General features: G+C 41.2%; 1 pseudogene; it reads left to right on the plus strand.

Annotated features, from left to right (window-relative positions):
* Positions 1–20512, plus strand: part of LOC145036120 (uncharacterized) — a 47437-nt pseudogene extending 26925 nt beyond the window's left edge.
* The last annotated feature ends 232 nt before the right edge of the window (positions 20513–20744 follow it).

Raw genomic sequence — 20744 nt, forward strand, 5'->3', positions numbered from 1 at the left:
AATCTAAGCCTTAGAAGTGTTTTGGAGGGGTTTTGAGGCTTCAAAACCCTCATATGAGGTGTTCACGGTTTTAGGAGGGTCCCCAACCGTAAACACATGTCCATGGATGTTTTTGAGTGATTCCAACATGAATTTGAATGATAAACAAGCTTAGAAACATGCTAGGATAGATTTCTTACCAAAATGAAGCTTGAAATGAGGTTTTTGGGCCAATTCGAGTTCTAGAGAGAGAGTAGTGAGCGAAAGTTTTTAGAGAGAGAGTAAAAGTCTCAAAATTATGTCACTCAATCCCTTATATAGGGGTTGAGTTTGTGGCCCGGAGGAATTCTACCCGATACTGCCGTTAGACGGTGCTTTTGGTCGAACCCGATAAATTTGCCGTAATTACGATTTACATGAAATAATAATTTTCCAAACAAATATGGAAAATATTTTAAATGATTATAACACATTCCGACATTTACGAAATCAAAATAAGTATCGCGATAAAATTTATTTAACGCAAAGGTTAACGGAACGAATTTAATACAACGGATTTTTAATGATGTATTGGGTTACGACGACGGAACGAATTTCGGGTTGTCACATTATCACCCCGTTAGAGGGAATTTCGTCCCGAAATTCAAACGTTAGATGCGACTTGTGGAATTGGAAAGAGGATACGGATACTTTTGTTCTATCGGATCATCACGCTTCCAAGTGAATTCGGATTCTCGCATGGCATTTCGTGGAACATTTCACTTATCGGGAGACGGCTTGCTTCATACATTTAATCTCTCGCTCTATGATTTCGATTGGCTCTTACCATAAGGTTTAGACTTTCTTTGATTTCGGTCTCTTCAAAGGGATTACTATGGTTTCATCGGGTAGGCACTTCTTAAGGAAAGAGGCGTGGAATACCGGGTGGATGCTACTAAATCCTGAGGGTAGTCGGAGTTCGTAGGTTACGGGATCAATCCTAATGAGGATTTCGAAAAGTTCTATGTACCTCGGGATGCACGTTTTAGAATGTGACGTGCCTTCTTTCTCATCGTTAACTATCTCGATGGTAAATGTTTCGGTTATTAGTTGAGGGCTATGTTTATGAAGATGTTCGAATGAATAGCTAACAGTTCATCTTTCAGTACTAGAATTCAAAAGGATTGCAAACAGAATGGTTGTCGAAAAGGAATATACCTGAGGCAATGGTGGGATCGGCGACTGCCTCCCCTTGTCCTATAGCTAGGACTCTTCCAGTGTTGCCAGTTATTGTTGTATTGGGGTAGTTTCTCTTATAATGCCCGACTTTACCGCAACCATAACAGGCCTGACTGATGCCCGCTCTGGAAGCTTGATTTGTTGGTGTTCTGCAACTCCGCGCATGGTGACCCTCTTTGTAACGACCCAAAAATCACGACTACAAATTTCTTTTAAAACCTTACTAAAACTGGATTTATAAAACGTATCATAAATCAAACATGACTTTCAAGTATCAATTTAAAACACAATATCATTATCAGAGTCAAACATCCCCAGGCTAACTGACTATGGTGTGTGCTCTGCAATCTTCCTGAGCTCCTCTTTCGAATACCGAGTACCTGAAACCGAAACTGAAAACCTTAAGCACGAAGCTTAGTGAGCTCTCCCAATCTACCACATACCACACAAAAACATATAAAGCACATATTGGGCCTTGCCCACTGCATCGGACCGAAATCCGGACTAACTGGGGCCTTGCCCCCTGCATCGGACTGAAGTCCGGAAACTGACTGGGACCTTGTCCCCTGCATCGGACCGAAGTCCGGACTAACTGGGGCCTTGCCCCCTGCATCGGACCGAAGTCCGGACTAACTGGGACCTTGTCCCCTGCATCGGACCAAAGTCCGGGCTAACTGGGACCTTGTCCCCTGCATCGGACCGAAGTCTGGGCTAAATGGGGCCTTGCCCCCTACATCAGACCAAAGTCCGGACTAACTGAACATAACATAAACATATCAACTAGCATGAACACACGTGTACTGCATAATACATCGGGCCGTAGCCCGGAACACATAACACATAAATTCTGTCTGAGCCACGAAGGCATCAAACATACTAACCACTGCATCAGATAGAAATCCGAAAACTACTGCAAGCTAAACGGGCCGGCATTGTGGCCTTAGACCCGTTCCTACTGGAAGGAAACTCGCCTGATGATGCTGAATTACTGCTGCTAATCCTTTTGACTGCTACCTGACCTCTGACTTCGACTGCTGCTCCACTAGCTCCTCGAGCTTCAAAAGCCAATATAACACTTAGTCCAACTGACCTCCAAAAGTCACTAGGTCAACTCTGGTCAAGGTCGAAATCCTGGTCAATGTCAACCTTCGAGGTCAACCCTACTCGCCGAGTCCAACTAGTTCCAAGTCCTGTCCTGTCCAACTCGCTGAGTCACCACCCGACTCACTGATTCGAGCCCCAACTCGAAGGGTTTAGGGTTTCGCGATCTGACTCGCCGAGTCCAAGAACAGACTCGCCGAGTCCTAGACAATCTTCAACCAACTCGTCGAGTTGTTCATCCAACTCGTCGAGTCCATGCCTAACTTCAACCGACTCGACGAACTGCTCATCCTACTCGTCGAGTTCCTCCTCATCTTTAAGCTACTCGCCGAGTCCACTCGAAGGACTCGCCGAGTCTATCCAGTCCTCAATCCATGCAGTGGCGTTTCGAGCCAAACAGAACTTCCAACTCATAGATCCATACTTCTAGGGCCTATTCCCCACGTAAAGTGGCAAACTTTACGTGTAGATTGAGAGATCTACGCTCAAAACACACTAAATTAGGGTTTATGGCAAACATGCTTCTTCAACATACCAAGGGCTGATACTTTAGGGGATTCAAGACCAAAACCAACATGGATCTGAGGTAGCAACCTCAGATCTGAACCTCCAACTCGAATTGGTTACATAACATACCACAATGACCAAAACTCACATATAAGAATAGGTCTAGATGCAAAAAGGGAGTCCAAGCAATAGCTTATTACCTCCAATTGTTCTGAAATGACTCCACAATCCCAGATCTACAGTCCCTTCTTGCACCTCCAAGGTCTTTCTTCCTCCTCCAAGCTTTAGTGCACTCTTCAAGGCAAGATCTAGCTCAAAAACGGATATGGTGGCTAGGGTTTGGTATTCTGGGGTAGAGAGGCAGCAAAGGAACCCTAGGAAGGAGAATGAGATGCTTATATAGGCTCCAAGTCCCGAATTTAGGGTTTTCCTCGTTCAGACCCAACTCGTCGAGTCTCCTTGGCCGACTCGCCGAGTCAGTCGCTTACACCTCGACCCGGATCCCGCTCGGACTCGCCGAGTCCCTCCATGGACTCGCCGAGTCTCTCCTTAAAATTGAGGTCTTCTTTCTTTTCTTGACATTCCAAACTTTGGGGTGTTACAACTCTCCCCCACTTAAACTAAACTTCATCCTCAAAGTTTGCTATGATCAACTGCCTGCGAACTGCCTCCAAGTCTCTATCTGGGAAATCTAACACCCTTTTCTCCATCACTCCAGCCACTCACCATGCCGATCATTACCGTTGGTACATACTGAATCCTTCTCCTTTCCATAATTTTCCTAGCGTTACTTCCTCTGACTGGCAATTATGTACCCCTCATCCGCTTACTGGATGCACTGAGACCACTTTGGTCCAACTAATCTACCGATATCCGAGTTACCGGACTCCCACCGGTCACAATACTCCATCGCAATCTCCTAGCCGCTCCCAGTGACTCCGGAAGATACCTCGACTGTCCATAACTGTCCTATCCATTCTGTCATCCATACTGAATCGCTGTTGCTGGAATCAGCTTGCTTATATCCCATCTGATTACTCAACTCCTACTAACTCGAGCCTTTCATCCTGAAGAAAAGCTACCTGCCTAGCTATCTTTACATATCACTTATACTCGGCCGAAGGCTCAACTGATCCTGCTGAGAGAGAGACTTGCCATTTCCAAATCAACCAACTATACCGTCAACACTTGCATTCCAACGCAAATACAATACTGACCCAAAACCCTGAAACCTTCCAAACACTGAGTTGCCTGCAATACTGAACCTACCTGAAACACTAAACTGCCTGAAACGTTGATCTGGCTGAAACACTGAGCTGCCTGAAACACTGAACTCAAACCCAACTGAGGAGTCAAGGGATTCCTCACTTAGTCGCTTCCACGACTTCTGAATGAAATCTTCCTCTAGGACTAGTTTCCACTAGTTATCCTGTCACTGTGGCTCTAGCAACCTTCCGATCCAACCGATCGGGTCCATACGTCACATTCTGACATCATCAATTCCACTACTAACAACATGATGGCTCCCAGACTGACGGTAGCCTGCAACCTACCCGAACCCCAACGGTCCACTGCCACTTTGATCTCATAACTGATGTGACGATCTATAGCCCAAATTGTTGACTTAGCCATAACTGATCCATTTGGGAAATCCAAAATCTAACCTGTGGATTCTGATATCCTCACTGCTGCACTACAACTGGTGGGTACTACTACTTTCCCGTGTCCAACACGCGCTCATACCACCTACCAAATTGATAAAGGCTGCGACTACGCTCGCGGACTTACAACTCTCTAGTACTATCTGGCTACTAGCGAATGCTACGGCTACCCCCGCAGACCTACAACACCACTTACTACTATCTGACCCGAGGACATCCTGACTATCCCTAGTCCCGCTAGTGATTCCTCATCCCGATTTCTCAAACCAGCCCTCAGTCTTTGAATTCTGCATCATCCTCGACATCTTATATCCTTGATATACTTAGCGCTTCGTCGAGGAATTCTCCGGCTTGGTTCCCAAACCAACCGTCTACTAATTCGGATACAAGAAGCTATTGTTGGGAAGTTTCCAACCTCCCAACTCCTGAATCTACGCAACCTGCATGCTGCCTCAGACACTGGCTACTAATACGAAAACATCTCTTGTTACCCGTTCTCAGGTTCCTCATTCCGACTCACTTGAGTCCGACAGGTGGTCCTCCAATCCTGGATTCCCAACCAGCTTCTAACCATCTCGATTACATGAACTAACCACTGGGAAAAGTTCTCGAACTCCTAATTCTGAACTTCTCAATCCATCCATCACTATGCTACTACCACTTCTTCTCAGAGGCCGCGCACTCATTCTGAGTCTACGCGACTCTTATCCATGTATACCCGGAGGGTTCTCCCCCACTTCGATCCTGCTTACCCCTTTCTGGTTCACAAAAAGAGATCCCAACCTTTACTACCATTCCAAAACTTCTACTGAGGAACCCAAGCCCGCCAGGTAGGAATTTGACCATTCCATCCAAATCACTAACCACTCCGAACTAGCGAAACGAACCAAATCTCTCCCTACCATGCTACAGTTACTGCATCCTCCGAAACTTCTCCATATGAGCACATCCCCTAACTACCAACCAATTATCCGAGGTATGCAAATGGCATATAACATGATCACAAGCAAGCCACACTATAACACAAAACTTATACCACAAAGCGATGCAGAACCAAAACCATATAATCATGGCATAAGCTGACAAAAAAGCAAAAGTTACGTACCTTCATTACTCAGTGCTGCTCGAATCCCTGCTGAAATCTACCGGAAAACTCGACTATGAGCCATAGGCACCCTTGCCCGGCCTCGTCAACTGTTGGCGGTACTTGAAGTCCCAAAGGCAAGAGCTGGCACCTGCCCTGCTGGATACAAACTCGGACAGTGGGCCTTCTTGTGGCCCCTCAGTCTGCAATGGAAGCACAACGGATCAAGTCCCTGGGCGATGGTAACAACACAGTCTCTGCTAAAATGACCAATCTGGCCGCACTTGAAACACCCAGCATCGCCACCACCTTTACGCCTACACACACCCATGTGCGTCCTTCCGCACTTCCCGCATCGACTGCGGCTCTGATAGTTCCTCGTCCTCAAATCTGAACCCTTGGGCCTCTTACTCGAACCTGTGGCAACCTGAGTCTCATCCATTTTCCTCTTCCTTTCCGACTCCCTGCCCGACTCTCGCTCCTGCGTTACCCCAACGGCAACGCCTGCTGACTGAACAATAGATGTCTGATCCTGAAGCCTTGCTATCAATCTATCAGTGATCCTCACGACCATGTCTGGCAGACCCTCGCGAATGGCTCGTGAAACTTCCTCAACTATCCAATCATGCAATGGTTTCTCTTGGAGACAGAATGCCCCACTCACCCCTGCCCCCTGATAGCAGAAACTAGAAATGGGATCTCCCTCCCTGATGGATCCCTGAACTCCATAAGATTCGGGACCTAGACGAGCCCCAATCTGTCCTGAAACTAACTCGGCCCTAAAGGCCTCAAGATAACTGTCCATGAGCTCCACAATAGCCTCTCTAACTGAACCGAAAATCACTGGAGTCTGATCAATGATGTTGCGCATAATCTCTGCGGAAATGAAATCCCTCATCTGATCATCAAGCTGCCCGGCTCTGAAGCCCGAGCCAAACCCCTCCTCGACACCTGAACTGCTAAATGGTAGCTTGCGCAATGTCACCATGCTGAAAATATAACAAAATCCTGATCAATTTACATACTACTGCTGAGGGATCTCTCACATACTCTACTAGTTCCTTGGTTTCGCCTCGGCCCCTCTTGAATCGAGTACGGATCCTCTGCTTTCAGTAGTATGGGCCCCTACTACCTTCCACATCTATCCGTACTTTCCTCAAGAGTTACCTCAACTCCACCAAATCCCCTTTCCTCTACTACTAATCTCTGCTGCTCTCATCCTAGGCTTGCCCTAGGGAACTTCTGACTCTACTCAAACCAGTCCTTAGCTGCTGAAGGCCTCCTTGTAATGCCAATTAGCCACCACCTGAATACCATCACATGTAATGAGGCTCGGATAATCCTTCGAGTAAAAGTCTCGTCCTTACAACGGTTAACTCAAACGAGAGCTGCGCAGTAGGGCCAAATCCAGCACTCTGAGATTATTTAACCCTGCTCACATGTGATGTGACGTATTCACCTAATGGCTAACTCCCACCACTCATAGTCCCACAAAGCACAAAGCAAGCAGCATTCGGATAAAGGAAACATACTCAGGCAAAACTATTCTCATAACGAGAAACTACACTAGCATACAATGCTAAGCTCGCGCTACCAGGCATAACCTAAACAGGCTATCCTACTGTTGTCTACTCAATACTAGCATGCAATTCTCATAAAGTTGAACACATAAAGCAGGCACATAAGGCATCATCCTAGATCCTTAGTCCTATTCTAGCATGCTGTTCTACTGAAGCTGGAACTGAAACTGAAACTGAAACTGATACTGATAATCATAATATAACTTGTATGGGTGAATTGGGAGTACTTACTTGAGCTCGGCTGATTGCATGCACCACACCCTTCTTTCTTTTCAAAAATCTTTTTGCTTTTTCAAAAAAATGTTTTCTTTTCTCAAAATTCTTTTGTAACTACGATTTTTTTCTTTTGAAAACTATATACCACTTCCTTAGTTTGAGTTCAGACACACTCAGGAGCGTGCCCAAATCCCTCAAACCAAGGCTCTGATACCAACTTGTAACGACCCAAAAATCACGACTAAAAATTTCTTTTAAAACCTTACTAAAACTGGATTTATAAAACGTATCATAAATCAAACATGACTTTCAAGTATCAATTTAAAACACAATATCATTATCAGAGTCAAACATCCCCAGGCTAACTGACTATGGTGTGTGCTCTGCAATCTTCTCGAGCTCCTCTTTCGAATACCGAGTACCTGAAACCGAAACTGAAAACCGTAAGCACGAAGCTTAGTGAGCTCCCCCAATCTACCACATACCACACAAAAACATATAAAGCACATATTGGGCCTTTCCCACTGCATCGGACCGAAATCCAGACTAACTGGGGCCTTGCCCCCTGCATCGGACCGAAGTCCGGAAACTGACTGGGACCTTGTCCCCTGCATCGGACCAAAGTCCGGTCTAACTGGGGCCTTGCCCCCTGCATCTGACCGAAGTTCGGACTAACTGGGACCTTTTCCCCTGCATCGGACCGAAGTCCAGGCTAACTGGGACCTTGTCCCCTGCATCGGACCGAAGTCCGGGCTAACTGGGGCCTTGCCCCCTGCATCGGACCGAAGTCCGGACTAACTGAACATAACATAAACATATCAACTAGCATGAACACACGTGTACTGCATAATACATCGGGCCGTAGCCCGGAACACATAACACATAAATTCTGTCTGAGCCACGAAGGCATCAAACATACTAACTACTGCATCAGATAGAAATCCAAAAACTACTGCAAGCTAAATGGGCCGGCATTGTGGCCTTAGACCCGTTCCTACTGGAAGGAAACTCACCTGATGATGCTGAATTACTGCTGCTAATCCTTTTGACTGCTACCTGACCTCTGACTTCGACTGCTGCTCCACTAGCTCCTCGAGCTTCAAAAGCCAATATAACACTTAGTCCAACTGACCTCCAAAAGTCACTAGGTCAACTCTGGTCAAGGTCGAAATCCTGGTCAATGTCAACCTTCCAGGTCAACCCTACTCGCCGAGTCTACCTACTGAATCGCCGAGTTCATATGCTCAGGGTCTTTCTTATCCGCGACTCGACTCGCCGAGTCAGTCCATGACTCGTCGAGTCCAACTAGTTCCAAGTCCTGTCCTGTCCAACTCGCTGAGTCACCACCCGACTCACTGATTCGAGCCCCAACTCGAAGGGTTTAGGGTTTCGCGATCTGACTCGCCGAGTCCAAGAACAGACTCGCCGAGTCCTAGACAATCTTCAACCAACTCGTCGAGTTGTTCGTCCAACTCACTGAGTCCATGCCTAACTTCAACCGACTCGACGAACTGCTCATCCTACTCGTCGAGTTCCTCCTCATCTTCAAGCTACTCGCCGAGTCCACTCGAAGGACTCACCGAGTCTATCCAGTCCTCAATCCATGCAGTGGCTTTTCGAGCCAAACAGAACTTCCAACTCATAGACCCATACTTCTAGGGCCTATTCCCCACGTAAAGTGGCAAACTTTACGTGTAGATTGAGAGATCTACGCTCAAAACACACTAAATTAGGGTTTATGGCAAACATGCTTCTTCAACATACCAAGGGCTGATACTTTAGGGGATTCAAGACCAAAACCAACATGGATCTGAGGTAGCAACCTCAGATCTGAACCTCCAACTCGAATTGGTTACATAACATACCACAATGACCAAAACTCACATATAAGAATAGGTCTAGATGCAAAAAGGGAGTCCAAGCAACAGCTTATTACCTCCAATTGTTCTGAAATGACTCCACAATCCCAGATCTACAGTCCCTTCTTGCACCTCCAAGGTCTTTCTTCCTCCTCCAAGCTTTAGTGCACTCTTCAAGGCAAGATCTAGCTCAAAAACGGATATGGCGGCTAGGGTTTGGTGTTCTGGGGTAGAGAGGCAGTAAAGGAACCCTAGGAAGGAGAATGAGACGCTTATATAGGCTCCAAGTCCCGAATTTAAGGTTTTCCTCGTTCAGACCTAACTCGTCGAGTCTCCTTGGCCGACTCGCCGAGTCAGTCACTTACACCTCGACCCGGATCCCGTTCGGACTCACCGAGTCCCTCCATGGACTCGCCGAGTCTCTCCTTAAAATTGAGGTCTTCTTTCTTTTCTTGACTTTCCAAACTTTGGGGTGTTACACTCTTGGCCACAATTTTTGTAAAATTTTTTTACACGATAGGGACCGGGGATATAGTGGTGGTAACTGCACTGGTTACACCACGGAAGAACACTGGCATATCCGGTGATAGGTGCTTGGGCTGGGAAACCTACAACAAAAACAGTAGCAGGGGTAGTGGCAGCGTGGACGGCCACCATCTGTTGTTTCTTCGAGAACTTTTGTGAAGGCTAACATTTCTCCCCCGCCTACCAGTACTTTCTTTTCTCACCACTTCTTTCTGTAGGCTCAAGAGTGGTAGCTGCTTCCTCTACGTCCTCACTATGGTCGATCAAGATTTGCGCTAGGCATTTGGTGCTGTCGTATGTATCCAGCTTCGCAGCTAAGATGTTCCCTTTGGTTGGCTGGGTTAATCCCTAGATAAACCTCTCAATCTTCTTACTTTCCGGGGTAACCATCCCTGGACAAAGAAGCGCTAAGTCATCAAATCTGGATGTGTAGGCAGTGATGTCGGAACCTTTCATCTTCAGGTTCCAGAGTTCATGTTCCAGCTTCTTAATTTCACCCCGAGGGCAATACTCTGCATGCAGAAGTTCCTTCATAACTTCCCAACCCATAGCATTGGCTACAGGTAGAGTTAGAGATTTGACTCGGCCGTTCCACCAAGTCAAAGCTTTATTGGTGAGAGTGCAGGCGGCAAACTTCACCTTGTTGGATTCGAAACAGGCACAAATTTCGAAGATAGATTCGATCTTCTCTAACCACGGAGTTAGAGTAATGACACATCCAGTGCCATCGAAGAATGTGGGTTTTGCATTCATAAAGTCTTTATAGGAACACTCCTTTCGGTGTCCCTGGCTACCTTCCTGGTTTTGAGGCTGGGGACCACCTCCTGAACTACCGGGGTTCGTTTGCGACATGGTTGTTGAGAATGCTACAGTTAAAGCTGACTGAAGAGTTACAAGATCGATTTGAAGAGAAGGTGGTGTTGGAGGAGGGTTGTTGTTGGTCTTTGAGCTGAGTCTCTTTCTTGGAGGCATCTTAATCTAATAAGATCAGGAAAGAGAGGATGCTAAGTCCTCCGAATTAAATCAAGAGATATAATACAAAGGATATCTCTTTATGACATACATAGAATTCTATTAAGCGATAAAGCAGGAAGGAGTTATCAAAACAGATAAATTATCGCTAAAAGGGATGATTGAGGAGCAATGCTGGGATGAGGAATTCTATAACGGATTTGGCTCGAGAAATACTCCCATAGTATTTCTTGTCTCGCTGCAACGACGGCTCATTGTTTGGGTATTGGGTAGGTTTTAGGCATGTCGCACACCACAATCACTCCCAAGCACATGTTGGCCGTGTCTCGAATGAATATAGTTGGCCAGGCTATATTGATCATGGACACGACTACATAACTACCCAGTTTTAACCACAGTGCACAACACCCATTTACTTATGTTCGGTTCTACTTGTAGTTAAGGATTTCGACGTTTGGGGATACTTTGTATGCTTTTGAAAATACTTATATTTTGAGGTATACTTTTAGTTCAGAGCACTTAGGCCCTTTAGTGTTTATAGTCTTATACCATGTAAGGTTTGGTATACTAGTTCACTATAAACAAGGGCTCTGATACCAATCCGTCACACCCCGAAAACCTTAGGCGGAAACATTTCCGGGGAGGACTCCACGTTGAGTATCAAATCCAATGTACATAGTAAGCAGAGTAAACAACCATTACATTACATATTAGAATTTACATCTGTTCAAAAGTAAAGTGTTACAAGTATTATACATATATCATATGAACAAAAGTAGAGACGAGTCTTATGTACGCTCCGACTTCTCCCAAAAGATCGCGGGTACCTGTCTAATATGAACCTGAGAGTACAAGCAGTTTGAAAATCAGCATAAAGCTGGTGAGTTCATAAGATGGTTGTTTTGTGAAAATGTACGAGTTTCCTTTGGTTTTCCGAAAAGTTTGTTATCCAAGAAAATCCCATATTTTCTTAAAAGTAATGTTTGATTAATTGTTGGTTACATGGTTCTGGTTATGTTTAATAATGATCCCAGAAAAGTCCCATACTTTCATGAATGTTGGTTATCAATTTAAGAGATGTATTTTGTAAAACGTGGTTATGTTCAATGTTTCCCCAGGAAAATCCCATATTTTCCTAAAGGTAAGTTTAGTTATTGAATTTCGTTGCAATGATTGATTACCATTCGTACTCATTGTATTAACTACGTATTCTGATATCCTAATGGTGTTTCACTGGAGTGTACCTAGATACATGCCATTGTATTCGTATTCCTATTCTTAATCATATTCATAGTTATAATTTATATTTGTATTCATATTATATTTGTAGTCCTATTCGTATTCGCATTCGCATTCGTATTCGTATTCGTATTCCTAGCCATATTCCTAATCCCATTCATATTTGTATTCGTATTCGTATTCGTATTCGTATTCGTATTCGTATTCGTATTCGTATTCGTATTCGTATTCGCAGTCGTATTCCTATCCCTAATCCTACTCCTAATACTATTCGGATTCGTATGCGATTTCGTATTTGTATTCGTATTCACAGTCGTATTCGTATCCCTAATCCTACTCCTAATACTGTTCATATTCGTATTCGTATTCGTATTCGTATTCGTATTCGTATTTGTATTCGTATCCCTAATACTATTCATATTCGTATTCGTATTCGTATTTGTATTCGTATTCGTATTCGCATGATTACTTTAGTATTCCTATTCGTTGTATTCCTACTTATAGTTTCGTATTCGTATTCGTAGATTATAAAATATAATTTTAGATTGTAGCATTTTGTCATGAAATCTGTGACTAGTCTGAAAGCTACTTCGTAATTCGAACTATTTGATAAACACAGTTTTTAACATTAGAACATACAGAATGAAATCAATTGAACTGAAAACAATAAGTTGGAGTACAAGATTTCCTTGTACTTTTGCTTGTATTCCCCCTGAAAACAGTGAAAAACATTTGAAAAAGGGTAGGGGTATCAACTCACTGGTCGAGAAGCGTGTCGGATTGGATGCTAAGTATCAGTTCGGGGGTTGATAATGCGTAAGGTTCTTATGTAATATGACATGATATGCAAATGTATCTAAGTAGACTTTAAATCACTAATTAGATATGATTATACACTCCAAGACGCGAAAACACTTCAAATCAAGTGTTTAGAGTGACCCGGGTGACATCTAGGGACGTATAAGGCTCGGATATGGAGTTTACTCCTCAAGAGTAAACTCATAAGAGGGTTTACAGTTCTGATGACTCATTCCCCATGAGTTTACGCCCGTAAACTCATGGTTGTTGTGTTCTTGGATGCTACAAAGTCTTACAATGCACACGGGAAGGTTCTAGGGTCGATTTCATGGCTTAGGAAGTGATCGGGACTTGAAATGGTCTTGGAAATGAGTTTAAGGTCTAAGGAGATGTTCTTGGGGAGTTTACTACCTTAAACTCATGAGTTTACAACCGTAAACTCATGTTTGTCCATGAATTAAGGGCTTTGATGGTTGTAATTCAATCACATGTAATTCTAGGTCCAAAACTAAGCTTTTCAAGGGGTTAAAGGCACCTTAACACCCTTTGAGGGGTGTTTACGGCCTAAGGAGGTGGGTTTATGGTCCAAGAATGTTCTTGGGCTGTTAAATCATGTTTGGTCCCTTCTTGTATGGTTCATTGCTTCAAATGATGAAGTGGAAGGTCCTAGACACGTTTGGAAACTTGTGGTGGTGTTTAAGGGCATCTTTAACACCTTAAGAGGTGTTTACGGTTCTTGCATGGGGGTTTACGGTCCAAGAGGGTTCTTGGGGCGTAAACTCATGTCCAAGCCTCATTTTGTGCGATTTTGGGGTCCTAAGCTCATGCATGCAAGTTTCTAGTCCGAATCTAAGTCTTAGAAGTGTTTTGGAGGGGTTTTGAGGCTTCAAAACCCTCATATGAGGTGTTCACAGTTTTGGGAGGGTCCCCAACCGTAAACACATGTCCATGGATGTTTTTGAGTGATTCCAACATGAATTTGAATGATAAAGAAGCTTAGAAACATGCTAGGATAGATTTCTTACCAAAATGAAGCTTGAAATGAGGTTTTTGGGCCAATTCGAGTTCTAGAGAGAGAGTAGTGAGAGAAAGTTTTTAGAGAGAGAGTAAAAGTCTCAAGATGATGTCACTCAATCCCTTATATAGGGGTTGAGTTTGTGCCCCGGAGGAATTCTACCCGATACTGCCGTTAGACGGTGCTTTTGGTCGAACCCGATCAATTTGTCGTAATTACGATTTACATGAAATAATAATTTTCCAAACAAATATGGAAAATATTTTTAATGATTATAACACATTCCGACATTTACGAAATCAAAATAATTGTCGCGATAAAATTTATTTAACGCAAAGGTTAACGGAACGAATTTAATACAACGGATTTTTAATGACGTATCGGGTTACGACGAAGGAACGAACTTTGGGTTGTCACATACCCATAGACCGGCGAGCAGATCAAGAGAACAATACGGATCACCTACACTCCTTAGAAAAGGAGATAGTCATATTAGGACAAAGAACCCTTACAGCTACAACGTGGACAGTCATCACAGAACTGAGAACAGAGGAGGCCACTCGTGAAATAGAATCATCCCGACACATGAAGGTAATCAGCATAGTGGTGCAACGCTAGTTTTATAAATAGACCCTACAAGATTTAAATTGTTGTAACAGCCGCCGTGATAGCATTCATGGCGCACTTCGGTGCTAACGACACAAACAAAAGCGAGAACGGCGCCGAAAGTTCCAATCGTAATAACAACCAGGGACACCCTGAGTATGTTCCTGCAGCGATGCCCCAAATCAAGAACCTACCAAAAGACAACAAACAGTGACATTCTATACCACCACCATCCCTACTACCTCAGTGCCGACAAGACCACATGTTGGAAACCTGCCAAAATGCACCAAGTGTAGCTTTCATCACAAAGGAAAGTGTAGGGAAATGCATTGCAAGAACTGTAATGAAAAGGGGCATACCACAAATTTCTGTAGGTTGTCGGCTCAACAGACCGCCCTAAACACAAAAGCTGGGATGAGTCGGACTTGCTACAGATATGGAGAAGTAGGGCGTTTCATAAAGGAGTTCTCAGAGACTAAAAAAAAGATGTCAGGAGCGTCGGAAGTGTTTTAGCAACAGAGCATGGGAAAGCAATAATAGACCCCGCTGAGATTTCGGTACATTCATTACCGATAGCACATATGCATGGACACGATATAATAGGAACGCGGAGAGGAGTATTGTGAGTCATAGATTTAATCAATTTCTCAACCAAAAACCTCAAAAACTTAAACGAAATATTTACAGTAGAATTGGAATAATCAAAAGCACTAGAGACGTGTATATAGGGTGCACTCTAACACTAAATCAACCAATTCGTTCAAATCATCCTAAAACCGGTCACAATAAAAATTTACGACATTTTCATTTTAACAACGTATTAGTTAGTTTCCTCACCATACCGATATCATTTATTATGAAAAGGCCATTCGCCTAAACCCATCGAGTAATAGAACCCTCGTTGTCTATGGCGGCAAACCGGACACAAACCCCCGACTCACCTTTTACAACAAGACTCAGAAGTACCTACACAGGAGGTGCCACGCCGTCCAAGCCCGTGATGTGGATAAGAAACAAGAAGAGAAAAACATCATGGATGTTGAAAAATCTCGTAACCTTCTCGATATATTCCCAGAAGTTCTCCTGCGAATACCATCCGTACGGCAACCCGAGTTCAAAAATCAACCTAAGTGCAGTAATTGTGGAAAAGGGTTGTTGTAAATGTCATCTCACCCAAATTAATCACCCCACTCAAGTAGAGACTATGGACCCATACTAGTGAATCTATGATTACTAAGTGTATATATTGGAGCCCTATATAATTAAGATTCTATAGAATTAGGGTTGGTAATTTTGCTTTAAATCCTTTTCCTTGTTTGGATGTGGGCTTAGAATAGAATCACCGATTCGACTGACTTTTCAATCTTAATTATATACGACTTATAAACACAAAGATATGATAGATGAATCAGTTATGAGTCATACCATGATCTCCATGACAAGTTACCCATGACAGTGGATGGACATGCTACCACTTGAGCGATCGTAGGCAAATCAACCAAACCCACACACTTTCTACCGACCAAGGATACAAAGAAAAATAGAAAAGCTGACAGGAGCATATCATAAGAAAATTGCGAGACTGCATAGTATACCACTATCTATCATTTTGGATAAGGGACAGGCGATTCGCCTCGTGTTTTCAATAGTCGTTAAAGAAGTCCTTTTTATCACCCTCAAACTGAAAGACAAAGAGGAAGAACCATTCATCGAATCCTTATACAACATCAACTATTACATTAACATCAAAGTCGCATCATTCGAAGCTCTCTGCAGAAGCAAGTGTAGATCACCCCTTTGATGGGATGAGGTAGGTGACATGCAAATAGCTAACTTGCAAGTTCCTAACAACACTCTCACCAGCCCCCAGATCATACGAGAAACTACAAAGAAGATTGTTCAACCCGTGAATGATTGAAGGCATCCTAGGATCGGAAGAAGAGCTTGTCTGATGAGACTCTTGTTATTCCACTGGATGAAATTGAAATCAACGGGAGTCTAAACTTCATCGAAGAACCGGTGGAAATCATGGAACAGGAGGTCAAAAGGACAAAACAAAGTCGCATGCTCATAGTGAAGGCTCGTTGGAACGCCAAGCGAGGACCGAAATTCACTAAGGAATGCGAGGATCAAATAAAAAAACACCCCCAATTGTTTAGTGATATACCGTCTACAAGTTGAATTTCGGGGCGAAATTCTTTTAATGGGGGGAGAATGTAACAATTGTTAAAAATAAGAACGATCGTACGATGCTATGTTTTGATTATTAAGCAATATAAGTATTTTATCAAGAATGGTTAAAGGAATTTAACCTCATTTATTTAAATAAGTTATTGTGAAATATAAAACAAGTAACAATTGATAAATTTCGTGATGATGTATGACTACGAACCATCACCAGTTTGTGAAATTAACATATAACATCATTTAAATGCAACAAACTTAATTTTTGTATTAACATGTCTCTAGTTGATAAGTAAATTAGGTTCTATGTAAAAGGTTTGCTGAATAGACGTGGAGGATCTAAATTTGACAAATATACGAACCAAAGTGACAAAACGTGTTTAACAATATGGTTAACCGGTTAAATGTCACGAAATTATACATTGGTCAATAAATTTTATATTTAAATAAAGAAAAATATAAAATGAATTATTATAAGGTATAATTAGAATGTATTTAAGTGTTTTTGAATAAAAAGAATAAAACATAAACATTAAAGTTCAAATACACAGAAACTACATTGTTATTTTATACTAAGTATACATGTATGTATTTGTACATATGTATTATTATCTAGTGAATGACTAGTTATGGGTCATGATTTAAGTGATTTCATGTAAAGAATATGATTTCTAAATCAATTAAGATAAGAGAATTGGTGGAGATATGTGCCAACTTAACTAATAAGTGCTTAATCACTTAAGATATTTTACTAAGAATGCTTATTAATCCCTCTTCTAATTTTAGAGATTAAGACCTTCCCTCTCCTTAACTAGAACTCCTAACTAACTAAATAACTAGTAGTTAGTTAGTTAACTAACTCTATCACAAAGAAACCACCCAAGCAAGTGGCTAGACAAGATCACATCACTTAAACTCACATCCCATCACAAGCTAGTCTAGGTTTTGTCCCCTTATCCTCTTCCACTCTTTCCTCCTTCATATCCACGAAATTTCCTCTTCATTTTACCCTCATTTGACCAGCTAATACTCTAGGGAATTACTCTCAACCTTCATCTCATTTTCAAGCACAAGAACTTCCTTCCAAAGCCATCAAAACCATGAACTAAAGGGTTGTTGTCCCTTTTGTGTTTCAGCCACCATTTCACCCATCTACACCTTCCTTTTGCTTGATATTTTTACCACCAAATACCCCTGGGAAGTTACTTGTTATGATACTCAAAATTATTGATTCAAAATAGTGAGTAAACTACCCTTTTCTTGCTCTTTTGCTGTGAAATTTTCGTGACAGCAACATAGCCAAAAGAGTGGCTGTTTTGGAACATCAAACCAACAATCAAAAGTTCATCTTCAACCTTCCATTCTTCAAGTATTCACATAAGGTGAGTTCATACCCCTACATTTTCATGTTTTCTTCAAGTTTTAAGGCGGGGATACAAGTTAGAGCACTAAACATAACTTAAATTTAAATGACAGCTTTCTACAGAAAAGTTGAGTCCTGTTCACGGACTGTTTTGACCATCTTAAACTTAATATATTTAAAATCTGTACAATATGCAAATAGTTCACGTTTATACCTTTCTGAGAACTACTTTCATGCATTCATACGATTTTTCTACAGTTTATGGCGATTTTTATAAAATTGTCTGTCATTTCAGAAGTGATTTCGGACCAGTCTGTGAAGATGTTCATTTTCACACTAGTTTGAGACCACTAAAAATCATAATAAAAATTAGGAACAAGGTAGACTCATTTTATAAACTCTCAGAGGTGACGGATTCAGTTTTTGACTTACGATGATTTTTCTATGAGTTTTCTAAAAACAGGGATAGTAAAGGGTAAAACTGTCAAAAGTGGTTTATGGATTTATTAACACCTTCTAACATTTTTGAGCAATGTTTATTCATTGAGGAAGTTAAAACACAATCATTTAAATATGTTTAATTACCATTTTTACAAAAGTGATAAGTACAAAAAGCTCTTTAGTATCAAACTTAAGGATTATTTCATGCAAAGTTTCTAATAAAAACGTAAGAATATGAACAACAATTACGAAACATACCAAATCATCTTTTAAAGTTGATATATATATATATATATATATATATATATATATATATGTATATAACCATATACATATATATGTTTTGTTTACAAACTTGTCTTCTACATCGAAAATATACATATATGTTTTGTTTACAAACTTGTCTTCTACATCAAAAATATACATATATAGTTTACGAAACTCTACTCCATTTGTATCCTGTTGAGCAAAGGGTAAAATATTTTCAAATGCATATCTAAAGATTTCACGTCATTTTTCATAGCTATCCCAGTCTTAGGGGATGTTCATTTAAATGAACATTTTCACACGTAAATCTGTTTTATACTAAGTTTTGTGAGACATCAACTTCACGTACGTTCGAGTATCCATTTGAAGTACTGTATTATATACCAGAATCCCTTGGAGGGGGAGCATGGTGTTTGTGTATAGATCTATACGGGCTTGACAACTCGCGCCCTGACTGTTACCTACAGTCCACCATTTGGGGTGACAAACGTCAGAACATTCCAACGCCTGAAGAACGTTGTGTATAGGCATTTCTAGTCAATAGCATGGTTATAAAACTCACATGGAGTATTAAAAACACATTGATTTACGGGGTTTTTCAGATGTCTTGGAGATTTTATACGTACATACATTTTCTAGAAACAAACATTGGTCTTGAAAGAAGGCTACATTTATGCTAGTAGAAAATATAGGATTTTCTAGGTACAAACAAACAAGAACAAAACATTTCATTTCATACAAACATTGTCATTTAATACTTATGAAACTCACCAGCTTAAATGTTGATCTAGTCTTTCAAAACTACTTGTATGTCCCAGGTATTCAGTAATTACAGGTAACAAACAGGTTTTGAAGAAGGGACGTTGTGGTGCCAGTTTAAATTCATATTTTGGCATCATATTGTAATTGGTTTTGAACATGTACCTTTTAACATTGTAAACTTTCAATTATATATATGATGGTTGTATTGCTTTCTTTACTATGTATTCATTTGTTACGTTACCACATGAAGTCATCCGCCCCCGAACGTTTCCGCCGTTCCGGTTTGGGGGTGTGACAGGTATGTATTATGAGAATAAGAAGGTAAGTTTGCTTATAAATTTTACTTATTTATATAGAGAGTTTGTTGGTGTCCAATTCTTGATTATGGTTGCAGGATAGAACAATTTTTTTTTCTAAAAAACCCAGTGCACGAGTTATGAATGATCAAAAGAAAGATGATGAAATTACAAATGACCAATATCCAGATGAGATGTATGTTGAAAGGTTCCAGATTGAGAACTTAAATATCAGTTTACGGAGTTTGATGAGTAAGATCACAATACAAGAACCTACATATGATAGAATAATTGTCGTTTACAGGTATTTTGCTTCTTTTTAATTAATATTATTTTGAAATTCATTCTTTTTATTTGTGTTTGTACATGTATGATGTATAAATATAATGTTAAAACCACAAGAATGTAATGATCGATATGCAGACGATCAAGCACCAAGGGACAAAAAGAAAGGGGAATCCATGTGAAGCATTTCAAAAACATCCCAATGGCAAATATGGAATTAGTCCTAGTGGGTTTCTTTTATTTTTTTTAATTGAAGTTTTATTATATGAATTGGATATTTTTTCACCTTTTTAACATTATCTTGGATATGTAAGTTTCTAATTCCAGAGGTAAAACTATGAATGCTATATAACATTACCTATGTTAGCTTGCAGGCAACATTGGATGAAACTACATCACCAGAAATGCAGCCAATGTCAACACTCAAAACGAAAATACAAGAGAGATCGACATTCTACTCCACTCAAAACCAAAAGAAAGCCAACTCATCTACAAGTGGAAGCAATATAGATATTGTTGTAGATGTTAAGAAAGGAAGAGTTTTAAAGAAATAAAGAATATCATGACCAATCATGGTATTATTGAAGGTTTGATCTCACATCAGCTTTAGTTATTTTAGTTTACCAAATTAAAAAATAATAGTCACTTTGCTTATTGATTTGTATATGTTAGCAAAAAAACATTCTTTGAGGGTACTTTTGTCATAATACTTAACTGTTTTAAAGAAATAAAGAGAAAGGAATTTGACTTTATTTTTTGTTTCAGTGGACAAAAGACGACACCTAA

This window comes from Lactuca saligna, chromosome 3 (genome assembly GCF_052625555.1).
Source record: "Lactuca saligna cultivar CGN05327 chromosome 3, ASM5262555v1, whole genome shotgun sequence".
NCBI lineage: Eukaryota > Viridiplantae > Streptophyta > Magnoliopsida > Asterales > Asteraceae > Lactuca > Lactuca saligna.